This window comes from Petromyzon marinus, assembly GCF_048934315.1.
Source record: "Petromyzon marinus isolate PM22_M1 ecotype Great Lakes invasive population chromosome 85 unlocalized genomic scaffold, UKy_Petmar_22M1.pri1.0 chr85_unloc.1, whole genome shotgun sequence".
In the NCBI taxonomy this organism is placed as follows: Eukaryota; Metazoa; Chordata; class Hyperoartia; order Petromyzontiformes; family Petromyzontidae; genus Petromyzon; species Petromyzon marinus.
Window position 1 is genome coordinate 109,960 of NW_027422646.1, and position 12,726 is coordinate 122,685.

The following is a 12,726-nucleotide window of genomic DNA, read 5'->3' on the forward strand; positions in this document are numbered from 1 at the left end:
CCACCAGCTGTTGAATTCACCACAGGGCAAAGCCTCCACACAAACTACTACACCACCAGCTGCTGTTGAATTCACCACAGGGCAAAGCCTCCACACAAACTACTACACCACCAGCTGCTGTTGAATTCACCACAGGGCAAAACCTCCACACAAACTACTACACCACCAGCTGTTGAATTCACCACAGGGCAAAACCTCCACACAAACTACTACACCACCAGCTGTTGAATTCACCACAGGGCAAAGCCTCCACACAAACTACTACACCACCACCAGCTGTTGAATTCACCACAGGGCAAAACCTCCACACAAACTACTACACCACCAGCTGTTGAATTCACCACAGGGCAAAACCTCCACACAAACTACTACACCACCAGCTGTTGAATTCACCACAGGGCAAAGCCTCCACACAAACTACTACACCACCAGCTGTTGAATTCACCACAGGGCAAAACCTCCACACAAACTACTACACCACCAGCTGCTGTTGAATTCACCACAGGGCAAAACCTCCACACAAACTACTACACCACCAGCTGCTGTTGAATTCACCACAGGGCAAAACCACCACACAAACTACTACACCACCACCAGCTGTTGAATTCACCACAGGGCAAAACCTCCACACAAACTACTACACCACCACCAGCTGTTGAATTCACCACAGGGCAAAACCTCCACACAAACTACTACACCACCACCAGCTGTTGAATTCACCACAGGGCAAAGCCTCCACACAAACTACTACACCACCACAGCTGTTGAATTCACCACAGGGCAAAAGCCTCCACACAAACTACTACACCACCAGCTGTTGAATTCACCACAGGGCAAAGCCCTCCACACAAACTACTACACCACCACCAGCTGTTGAATTCACCACAGGGCAAAACCTCCACACAAACTACTACACCACCAGCTGCTGTTGAATTCACCACAGGGCAAAACCTCCACACAAACTACTACACCACCAGCTGCTGTTGAATTCACCACAGGGCAAAACCACCACACAAACTACTACACCACCACCAGCTGTTGAATTCACCACAGGGCAAAACCTCCACACAAACTACTACACCACCACCAGCTGTTGAATTCACCACAGGGCAAAACCTCCACACAAACTACTACACCACCACCAGCTGTTGAATTCACCACAGGGCAAAACCTCCACACAAACTACTACACCACCACCTGCTGTTGAATTCACCACAGGGCAAAACCTCCACACAAACTACTACACCACCACCAGCTGTTGAATTCACCACAGGGCAAAACCTCCACACAAACTCCTACACCACCAGCTGCTGTTGAATTCACCACAGGGCAAAACCTCCACACAAACTACTACACCACCACCAGCTGTTGAATTCACCACAGGGCAAAACCTCCACACAAACTACTACACCACCACCAGCTGTTGAATTCACCACAGGGCAAAGCCTCCACACAATCTACTACACCACCACCAGCTGTTGAATTCACCACAGGGCAAAACCTCCACACAAACTACTACACCACCACCAGCTGCTGTTGAATTCACCACAGGGCAAAACCTCCACACAAACTACTACACCACCAGCTGTTGAATTCACCACAGGGCAAAGCCTCCACACAAACTACTACACCACCACCAGCTGTTGAATTCACCACAGGGCAAAGCCTCCACACAAACTACTACACCACCACCTGTTGTTGAATTCACCACAGGGCAAAACCTCCACACAAACTACTACACTACCACCTGCTGTTGAATTCACCACAGGGCAAAGCCTCCACACAAACTACTACACCACCACCAGCTGTTGATGAATTCACCACAGGGCAAAACCTCCACACAAACTACTACACCACCAGCTGTTGAATTCACCACAGGGCAAAAGCCTCCACACAAACTACTACACCACCAGCTGTTGAATTCACCACAGGGCAAAGCCTCCACACAAACTACTACACCACCACCAGCTGCTGTTGAATTCACCACAGGGCAAAACCTTCACACAAACTACTACACCACCAGCTGTTGAATTCACCACAGGGCAAAAGCCTCCACACAAACTACTACACCACCAGCTGTTGAATTCACCACAGGGCAAAGCCTCCACACAAACTACTACACCACCACCAGCTGCTGTTGAATTCACCACAGGGCAAAACCTCCACACAAACTACTACACCACCACCAGCTGTTGAATTCACCACAGGGCAAAGCCTCCACACAAACTACTACACCACCAGCTGCTGTTGAATTCACCACAGGGCAAAACCACCACACAAACTACTACACCACCACCAGCTGTTGAATTCACCACAGGGCAAAACCTCCACACAAACTACTACACCACCACCAGCTGTTGAATTCACCACAGGGCAAAACCTCCACACAAACTACTACACCACCACCAGCTGTTGAATTCACCACAGGGCAAAACCTCCACACAAACTACTACACCACCACCAGCTGTTGAATTCACCACAGGGCAAAACCTCCACACAAACTACTACACCACCACCAGCTGTTGAATTCACCACAGGGCAAAACCTCCACACAAACTCCTACACCACCAGCTGCTGTTGAATTCACCACAGGGCAAAACCTCCACACAAACTACTACACCACCACCAGCTGTTGAATTCACCACAGGGCAAAACCTCCACACAAACTACTACACCACCACCAGCTGTTGAATTCACCACAGGGCAAAGCCTCCACACAATCTACTACACCACCACCAGCTGTTGAATTCACCACAGGGCAAAACCTCCACACAAACTACTACACCACCACCAGCTGTTGAATTCACCACAGGGCAAAAGCCTCCACACAAACTACTACACCACCAGCTGTTGAATTCACCACAGGGCAAAGCCTCCACACAAACTACTACACCACCACCAGCTGTTGAATTCACCACAGGGCAAAGCCTCCACACAAACTACTACACCACCACCTGTTGTTGAATTCACCACAGGGCAAAACCTCCACACAAACTACTACACCACCACCTGCTGTTGAATTCACCACAGGGCAAAGCCTCCACACAAACTACTACACCACCACCAGCTGTTGATGAATTCACCACAGGGCAAAGCCTCCACACAAACTACTACACCACCACCAGCTGTTGAATTCACCACAGGGCAAAAGCCTCCACACAAACTACTACACCACCAGCTGTTGGATTCACCACAGGGCAAAGCCTCCACACAAACTACTACACCACAGCTGTTGTTGAATTCACCACAGGGCAAAACCTCCACACAAACTACTACACCACCACCAGCTGCTGTTGAATTCACCACAGGGCAAAACCTCCACACAAACTACTACACCACCACCAGCTGTTGAATTCACCACAGGGCAAAACCTCCACACAAACTACTACACCACCAGCTGTTGAATTCACCACAGGGCAAAACCTCCACACAAACTACTACACCACCACCAGATGTTGAATTCACCACAGGGCAAAGCCTCCACACAAACTACTACACCACCAGCTGTTGAATTCACCACAGGGCAAAGCCTCCACACAAACTACTACACCACCACCAGCTGTTGAATTCACCACAGGGCAAAACCTCCACACAAACTACTACACCACCAGCTGTTGAATTCACCACAGGGCAAAAGCCTCCACACAAACTACTACACCACCAGCTGTTGGATTCACCACAGGGCAAAGCCTCCACACAAACTACTACACCACAGCTGTTGTTGAATTCACCACAGGGCAAAACCTCCACACAAACTACTACACCACCACCAGCTGCTGTTGAATTCACCACAGGGCAAAACCTCCACACAAACTACTACACCACCACCAGCTGTTGAATTCACCACAGGGCAAAACCTCCACACAAACTACTACACCACCAGCTGTTGAATTCACCACAGGGCAAAACCTCCACAAAAACTACTACACCACCACCAGATGTTGAATTCACCACAGGGCAAAGCCTCCACACAAACTACTACACCACCACCAGCTGTTGAATTCACCACAGGGCAAAGCCTCCACACAAACTACTACACCACCACCAGCTGTTGAATTCACCACAGGGCAAAACCTCCACACAAACTACTACACCACCAGCTGTTGAATTCACCACAGGGCAAAGCCTCCAAACAAACTACTACACCACCAGCTGTTGTTGAATTCACCACAGGGCAAAACCTCCACACAAACTACTACACCACCACCAGCTGTTGAATTCACCACAGGGCAAAGCCTCCACACAAACTACTACACCACCACCAGCTGCTGTTGAATTCACCACAGGGCAAAACCTCCACACAAACTACTACACCACCACCAGCTGTTGAATTCACCACAGGGCAAAAACCTCCACACAAACTACTACACCACCACAAGCTGTTGAATTCACCACAGGGCAAAAACCTCCACACAAACTACTACACCACCAGCTGTTGAATTCACCACAGGGCAAAGCCTCCACACAAACTACTACACCACCACCAGCTGTTGAATTCACCACAGGGCAAAACCTCCACACAAACTACTACACCACCAGCTGTTGTTGAATTCACCACAGGGCAAAACCTCCACACAAACTACTACACCACCACCAGCTGTTGAATTCACCACAGGGCAAAGCCTCCACACAAACTACTACACCACCAGCTGCTGTTGAATTCACCACAGGGCAAAACCTCCACACAAACTACTACACCACCAGCTGTTGAATTCACCACAGGGCAAAACCTCCACACAAACTACTACACCACCAGCTGTTGAATTCACCACAGGGCAAAACCTCCACACAAACTACTACACCACCACCAGCTGTTGAATTCACCACAGGGCAAAGCCTCCACACAAACTACTACACCACCAGCTGCTGTTGAATTCACCACAGGGCAAAACCTCCACACAAACTACTACACCACCAGCTGTTGAATTCACCACAGGGCAAAACCTCCACACAAACTACTACACCACCACCAGCTGTTGAATTCACCACAGGGCAAAGCCTCCACACAAACTACTACACCACCAGCTGCTGTTGAATTCACCACAGGGCAAAACCTCCACACAAACTACTACACCACCAGCTGTTGAATTCACCACAGGGCAAAACCTCCACACAAACTACTACACCACCAGCTGTTGAATTCACCACAGGGCAAAACCTCCACACAAACTACTACACCACCACCAGCTGTTGAATTCACCACAGGGCAAAGCCTCCACACAAACTACTACACCACCAGCTGCTGTTGAATTCACCACAGGGCAAAACCTCCACACAAACTACTACACCACCAGCTGTTGAATTCACCACAGGGCAAAACCTCCACACAAACTACTACACCACCAGCTGTTGAATTCACCACAGGGCAAAACCTCCACACAAACTACTACACCACCAGCTGTTGAATTCACCACAGGGCAAAAGCCTCCACACAAACTACTACACCACCACCAGCTGTTGAATTCACCACAGGGCAAAACCTCCACACAAACTACTACACCACCAGCTGCTGTTGAATTCACCACAGGGCAAAACCTCCACACAAACTACTACACCACCAGCTGTTGTTGAATTCACCACAGGGCAAAACCTCCACACAAACTACTACACCACCAGCTGTTGAATTCACCACAGGGCAAAAGCCTCCACACAAACTACTACACCACCAGCTGTTGAATTCACCACAGGGCAAAGCCTCCACACAAACTACTACACCACCACCAGCTGCTGTTGAATTCACCACAGGGCAAAACCTTCACACAAACTACTACACCACCAGCTGTTGAATTCACCACAGGGCAAAAGCCTCCACACAAACTACTACACCACCAGCTGTTGAATTCACCACAGGGCAAAGCCTCCACACAAACTACTACACCACCACCAGCTGCTGTTGAATTCACCACAGGGCAAAACCTCCACACAAACTACTACACCACCACCAGCTGTTGAATTCACCACAGGGCAAAGCCTCCACACAAACTACTACACCACCAGCTGCTGTTGAATTCACCACAGGGCAAAACCACCACACAAACTACTACACCACCACCAGCTGTTGAATTCACCACAGGGCAAAACCTCCACACAAACTACTACACCACCACCAGCTGTTGAATTCACCACAGGGCAAAACCTCCACACAAACTACTACACCACCACCAGCTGTTGAATTCACCACAGGGCAAAACCTCCACACAAACTACTACACCACCACCAGCTGTTGAATTCACCACAGGGCAAAACCTCCACACAAACTACTACACCACCACCAGCTGTTGAATTCACCACAGGGCAAAACCTCCACACAAACTCCTACACCACCAGCTGCTGTTGAATTCACCACAGGGCAAAACCTCCACACAAACTACTACACCACCACCAGCTGTTGAATTCACCACAGGGCAAAACCTCCACACAAACTACTACACCACCACCAGCTGTTGAATTCACCACAGGGCAAAGCCTCCACACAATCTACTACACCACCACCAGCTGTTGAATTCACCACAGGGCAAAACCTCCACACAAACTACTACACCACCACCAGCTGTTGAATTCACCACAGGGCAAAAGCCTCCACACAAACTACTACACCACCAGCTGTTGAATTCACCACAGGGCAAAGCCTCCACACAAACTACTACACCACCACCAGCTGTTGAATTCACCACAGGGCAAAGCCTCCACACAAACTACTACACCACCACCTGTTGTTGAATTCACCACAGGGCAAAACCTCCACACAAACTACTACACCACCACCTGCTGTTGAATTCACCACAGGGCAAAGCCTCCACACAAACTACTACACCACCACCAGCTGTTGATGAATTCACCACAGGGCAAAGCCTCCACACAAACTACTACACCACCACCAGCTGTTGAATTCACCACAGGGCAAAAGCCTCCACACAAACTACTACACCACCAGCTGTTGGATTCACCACAGGGCAAAGCCTCCACACAAACTACTACACCACAGCTGTTGTTGAATTCACCACAGGGCAAAACCTCCACACAAACTACTACACCACCACCAGCTGCTGTTGAATTCACCACAGGGCAAAACCTCCACACAAACTACTACACCACCAGCTGTTGAATTCACCACAGGGCAAAACCTCCACACAAACTACTACACCACCAGCTGTTGAATTCACCACAGGGCAAAGCCTCCACACAAACTACTACACCACCAGCTGCTGTTGAATTCACCACAGGGCAAAACCACCACACAAACTACTACACCACCACCAGCTGTTGAATTCACCACAGGGCAAAACCTCCACACAAACTACTACACCACCACCAGCTGTTGAATTCACCACAGGGCAAAACCTCCAAACAAACTACTACACCACCACCAGCTGTTGAATTCACCACAGGGCAAAACCTCCACACAAACTACTACACCACCACCAGCTGTTGAATTCACCACAGGGCAAAACCTCCACACAAACTACTACACCACCACCAGCTGTTGAATTCACCACAGGGCAAAACCTCCACACAAACTCCTACACCACCAGCTGCTGTTGAATTCACCACAGGGCAAAACCTCCACACAAACTACTACACCACCACCAGCTGTTGAATTCACCACAGGGCAAAACCTCCACACAAACTACTACACCACCACCAGCTGTTGAATTCACCACAGGGCAAAGCCTCCACACAATCTACTACACCACCACCAGCTGTTGAATTCACCACAGGGCAAAACCTCCACACAAACTACTACACCACCACCAGCTGTTGAATTCACCACAGGGCAAAAGCCTCCACACAAACTACTACACCACCAGCTGTTGAATTCACCACAGGGCAAAGCCTCCACACAAACTACTACACCACCACCAGCTGTTGAATTCACCACAGGGCAAAGCCTCCACACAAACTACTACACCACCACCTGTTGTTGAATTCACCACAGGGCAAAACCTCCACACAAACTACTACACCACCACCTGCTGTTGAATTCACCACAGGGCAAAGCCTCCACACAAACTACTACACCACCACCAGCTGTTGATGAATTCACCACAGGGCAAAGCCTCCACACAAACTACTACACCACCACCAGCTGTTGAATTCACCACAGGGCAAAAGCCTCCACACAAACTACTACACCACCAGCTGTTGGATTCACCACAGGGCAAAGCCTCCACACAAACTACTACACCACAGCTGTTGTTGAATTCACCACAGGGCAAAACCTCCACACAAACTACTACACCACCACCAGCTGCTGTTGAATTCACCACAGGGCAAAACCTCCACACAAACTACTACACCACCAGCTGTTGAATTCACCACAGGGCAAAACCTCCACACAAACTACTACACCACCAGCTGTTGAATTCACCACAGGGCAAAGCCACCACACAAACTACTACACCACCAGCTGCTGTTGAATTCACCACAGGGCAAAACCTCCACACAAACTACTACACCACCAGCTGTTGAATTCACCACAGGGCAAAACCTCCACACAAACTACTACACCACCAGCTGTTGAATTCACCACAGGGCAAAGCCTCCACACAAACTACTACACCACCAGCTGTTGTTGAATTCACCACAGGGCAAAACCTCCACACAAACTACTACACCACCAGCTGTTGAATTCACCACAGGGCAAAGCCTCCACACAAACTACTACACCACCAGCTGTTGAATTCACCACAGGGCAAAGCCTCCACACAAACTACTACACCACCAGCTGTTGTTGAATTCACCACAGGGCAAAGCCTCCACACAAACTACTACACCACCAGCTGCTGTTGAATTCACCACAGGGCAAAACCTCCACACAAACTACTACACCACCAGCTGTTGAATTCACCACAGGGCAAAGCCTCCACACAAACTACTACACCACCAGCTGTTGTTGAATTCACCACAGGGCAAAGCCTCCACACAAACTACTACACCACCATAAGCTGTTGAATTCACCACAGGGCAAAACCTCCACACAAACTACTACACCACCAGCTGCTGTTGAATTCACCACAGGGCAAAACCTCCACACAAACTACTACACCACCAGCTGTTGAATTCACCACAGGGCAAAACCTCCACACAAACTACTACACCACCAGCTGCTGTTGAATTCACCACAGGGCAAAACCTCCACACAAACTACTACACCACCACCAGCTGTTGAATTCACCACAGGGCAAAACCTCCACACAAACTACTACACCACCAGCTGCTGTTGAATTCACCACAGGGCAAAACCTCCACACAAACTACTACACCACGTGCTGCTGTTGAATTCACCACAGGGCAAAACCTCCACACAAACTACTACACCACCACCAGCTGTTGAATTCACCACAGGGCAAAGCCTCCACACAAACTACTACACCACCAGCTGCTGTTGAATTCACCACAGGGCAAAACCACCACACAAACTACTACACCACCACCAGCTGTTGAATTCACCACAGGGCAAAACCTCCACACAAACTACTACACCACCACCAGCTGTTGAATTCACCACAGGGCAAAACCTCCACACAAACTACTACACCACCACCAGCTGTTGAATTCACCACAGGGCAAAACCTCCACACAAACTACTACACCACCACCAGCTGTTGAATTCACCACAGGGCAAAACCTCCACACAAACGACTACACCACCACCAGCTGTTGAATTCACCACAGGGCAAAACCTCCACACAAACTCCTACACCACCACCAGCTGTTGAATTCACCACAGGGCAAAACCTCCACACAAACTACTACACCACCACCAGCTGTTGAATTCACCACAGGGCAAAACCTCCACACAAACTACTACACCACCACCAGCTGTTGAATTCACCACAGGGCAAAGCCTCCACACAATCTACTACACCACCACCAGCTGTTGAATTCACCACAGGGCAAAACCTCCACACAAACTACTACACCACCACCAGCTGTTGAATTCACCACAGGGCAAAACCTCCACACAAACTACTACACCACCACCAGCTGTTGAATTCACCACAGGGCAAAACCTCCACACAAACTACTACACCACCAGCTGTTGAATTCACCACAGGGCAAAGCCTCCACACAAACTACTACACCACCAGCTGTTGAATTCACCACAGGGCAAAACCTCCACACAAACTACTACACCACCACCAGCTGTTGAATTCACCACAGGGCAAAACCTCCACACAAACTACTACACCACCAGCTGTTGAATTCACCACAGGGCAAAACCTCCACACAAACTACTACACCACCACCAGCTGTTGAATTCACCACAGGGCAAAACCTCCACACAAACTACTACACCACCACCAGCTGTTGAATTCACCACAGGGCAAAACCTCCACACAAACTACTACACCACCAGCTGTTGAATTCACCACAGGGCAAAACCTCCACACAAACTACTACACCACCAGCTGTTGAATTCACCACAGGGCAAAACCTCCACACAAACTACTACACCACCACCAGCTGTTGAATTCACCACAGGGCAAAACCTCCACACAAACTACTACACCACCAGCTGTTGAATTCACCACAGGGCAAAGCCTCCACACAAACTACTACACCACCAGCTGTTGAATTCACCACAGGGCAAAACCTCCACACAAACTACTACACCACCAGCTGTTGAATTCACCACAGGGCAAAACCTCCACACAAACTACTACACCACCACCAGCTGTTGAATTCACCACAGGGCAAAACCTCCACACAAACTACTACACCACCACCAGCTGTTGAATTCACCACAGGGCAAAACCTCCACACAAACTACTACACCACCAGCTGTTGAATTCACCACAGGGCAAAAGCCTCCACACAAACTACTACACCACCAGCTGTTGAATTCACCACAGGGCAAAGCCTCCACACAAACTACTACACCACCACCAGCTGCTGTTGAATTCACCACAGGGCAAAACCTCCACACAAACTACTACACCACCACCAGCTGTTGAATTCACCACAGGGCAAAGCCTCCACACAAACTACTACACCACCAGCTGCTGTTGAATTCACCACAGGGCAAAACCACCACACAAACTACTACACCACCACCAGCTGTTGAATTCACCACAGGGCAAAACCTCCACACAAACTACTACACCACCACCAGCTGTTGAATTCACCACAGGGCAAAACCTCCACACAAACTACTACACCACCACCAGCTGTTGAATTCACCACAGGGCAAAACCTCCACACAAACTACTACACCACCACCAGCTGTTGAATTCACCACAGGGCAAAACCTCCACACAAACTACTACACCACCACCAGCTGTTGAATTCACCACAGGGCAAAACCTCCACACAAACTCCTACACCACCAGCTGCTGTTGAATTCACCACAGGGCAAAACCTCCACACAAACTACTACACCACCACCAGCTGTTGAATTCACCACAGGGCAAAACCTCCACACAAACTACTACACCACCACCAGCTGTTGAATTCACCACAGGGCAAAGCCTCCACACAATCTACTACACCACCACCAGCTGTTGAATTCACCACAGGGCAAAACCTCCACACAAACTACTACACCACCACCAGCTGTTGAATTCACCACAGGGCAAAAGCCTCCACACAAACTACTACACCACCAGCTGTTGAATTCACCACAGGGCAAAGCCTCCACACAAACTACTACACCACCACCAGCTGTTGAATTCACCGCAGGGCAAAGCCTCCACACAAACTACTACACCACCACCTGTTGTTGAATTCACCACAGGGCAAAACCTCCACACAAACTACTACACCACCACCTGCTGTTGAATTCACCACAGGGCAAAGCCTCCACACAAACTACTACACCACCACCAGCTGTTGATGAATTCACCACAGGGCAAAGCCTCCACACAAACTACTACACCACCACCAGCTGTTGAATTCACCACAGGGCAAAAGCCTCCACACAAACTACTACACCACCAGCTGTTGGATTCACCACAGGGCAAAGCCTCCACACAAACTACTACACCACAGCTGTTGTTGAATTCACCACAGGGCAAAACCTCCACACAAACTACTACACCACCACCAGCTGCTGTTGAATTCACCACAGGGCAAAGCCTCCACACAAACTACTACACCACCACCAGCTGTTGTTGAATTCACCACAGGGCAAAACCTCCACACAAACTACTACACCACCACCAGCTGTTGAATTCACCACAGGGCAAAACCTCCACACAAACTACTACACCACCAGCTGTTGAATTCACCACAGGGCAAAACCTCCACACAAACTACTACACCACCAGCTGTTGAATTCACCACAGGGCAAAACCTCCACACAAACTACTACACCACCAGCTGTTGAATTCACCACAGGGCAAAACCTCCACACAAACTACTACACCACCACCAGCTGTTGAATTCACCACAAGGCAAAGCCTCCACACAAACTACTACACCACCACCAGCTGTTGAATTCACCACAAGGCAAAGCCTCCACACAAACCCTTCACACTCCCCCTCCCCCTCACACTCCTCCCCCCCCCTCCCCTTCACACTCCCCCCCCTCCCCTTCACACTCCTCCCCCCCCCCTTCACACTCCCCCTCCCCTTCACACTCCCCCCCCCCTCCCCTTCACACTCCTCCCCCCCCTCCCCTTCACACTCCTCCCCCTCCCCCTCCCACTCCCCCCCCTCCCCTTCACACTCCCCCTCCCCTTCACACTCCCCCCCCTCCCCTTCACACTCCTCCTCCCCCTCCCC

At 49.8% G+C, this 12,726-nt stretch overlaps 5 long non-coding RNA genes across 6 annotated transcripts; all 5 read right to left on the bottom strand.

Annotated features, from left to right (window-relative positions):
• Positions 1–2,871: 2,871 nt before the first annotated feature.
• Positions 2,872–3,667, bottom strand: LOC142908516 (uncharacterized). The gene is made up of 4 exons (XR_012931854.1): positions 3,586–3,667; positions 3,317–3,423; positions 2,984–3,038; positions 2,872–2,928 (listed from the first exon to the last, which is right to left on the bottom strand). It is a non-coding gene; the product is annotated as an uncharacterized LOC142908516 (long non-coding RNA).
• Positions 3,668–3,888: 221 nt separating this feature from the next.
• Positions 3,889–4,753, bottom strand: LOC142908515 (uncharacterized). The gene is made up of 4 exons (XR_012931853.1): positions 4,679–4,753; positions 4,514–4,568; positions 4,182–4,236; positions 3,889–3,909 (listed from the first exon to the last, which is right to left on the bottom strand). It is a non-coding gene; the product is annotated as an uncharacterized LOC142908515 (long non-coding RNA).
• Positions 4,754–6,628: 1,875 nt separating this feature from the next.
• Positions 6,629–7,949, bottom strand: LOC142908517 (uncharacterized). Of its 2 annotated transcripts, XR_012931856.1 has the most exons (4): positions 7,916–7,949; positions 7,073–7,150; positions 6,740–6,794; positions 6,629–6,684 (listed from the first exon to the last, which is right to left on the bottom strand). It is a non-coding gene; the product is annotated as an uncharacterized LOC142908517 (long non-coding RNA). The 2 variants fall into 2 exon arrangements; XR_012931855.1 differs by lacking the exon at positions 6,740–6,794 and having other exon boundaries at positions 6,683–6,739.
• A 2,886-nt stretch (positions 7,950–10,835) lies between these two features.
• On the bottom strand, positions 10,836–11,107 carry LOC142908519 (uncharacterized). Its single transcript, XR_012931858.1, has 3 exons — positions 11,033–11,107; positions 10,923–10,977; positions 10,836–10,864 (listed from the first exon to the last, which is right to left on the bottom strand). It is a non-coding gene; the product is annotated as an uncharacterized LOC142908519 (long non-coding RNA).
• Positions 11,108–11,393: 286 nt separating this feature from the next.
• On the bottom strand, positions 11,394–12,272 carry LOC142908518 (uncharacterized). Its single transcript, XR_012931857.1, has 3 exons — positions 12,192–12,272; positions 12,021–12,136; positions 11,394–11,472 (listed from the first exon to the last, which is right to left on the bottom strand). It is a non-coding gene; the product is annotated as an uncharacterized LOC142908518 (long non-coding RNA).
• Positions 12,273–12,726: the final 454 nt, after the last annotated feature.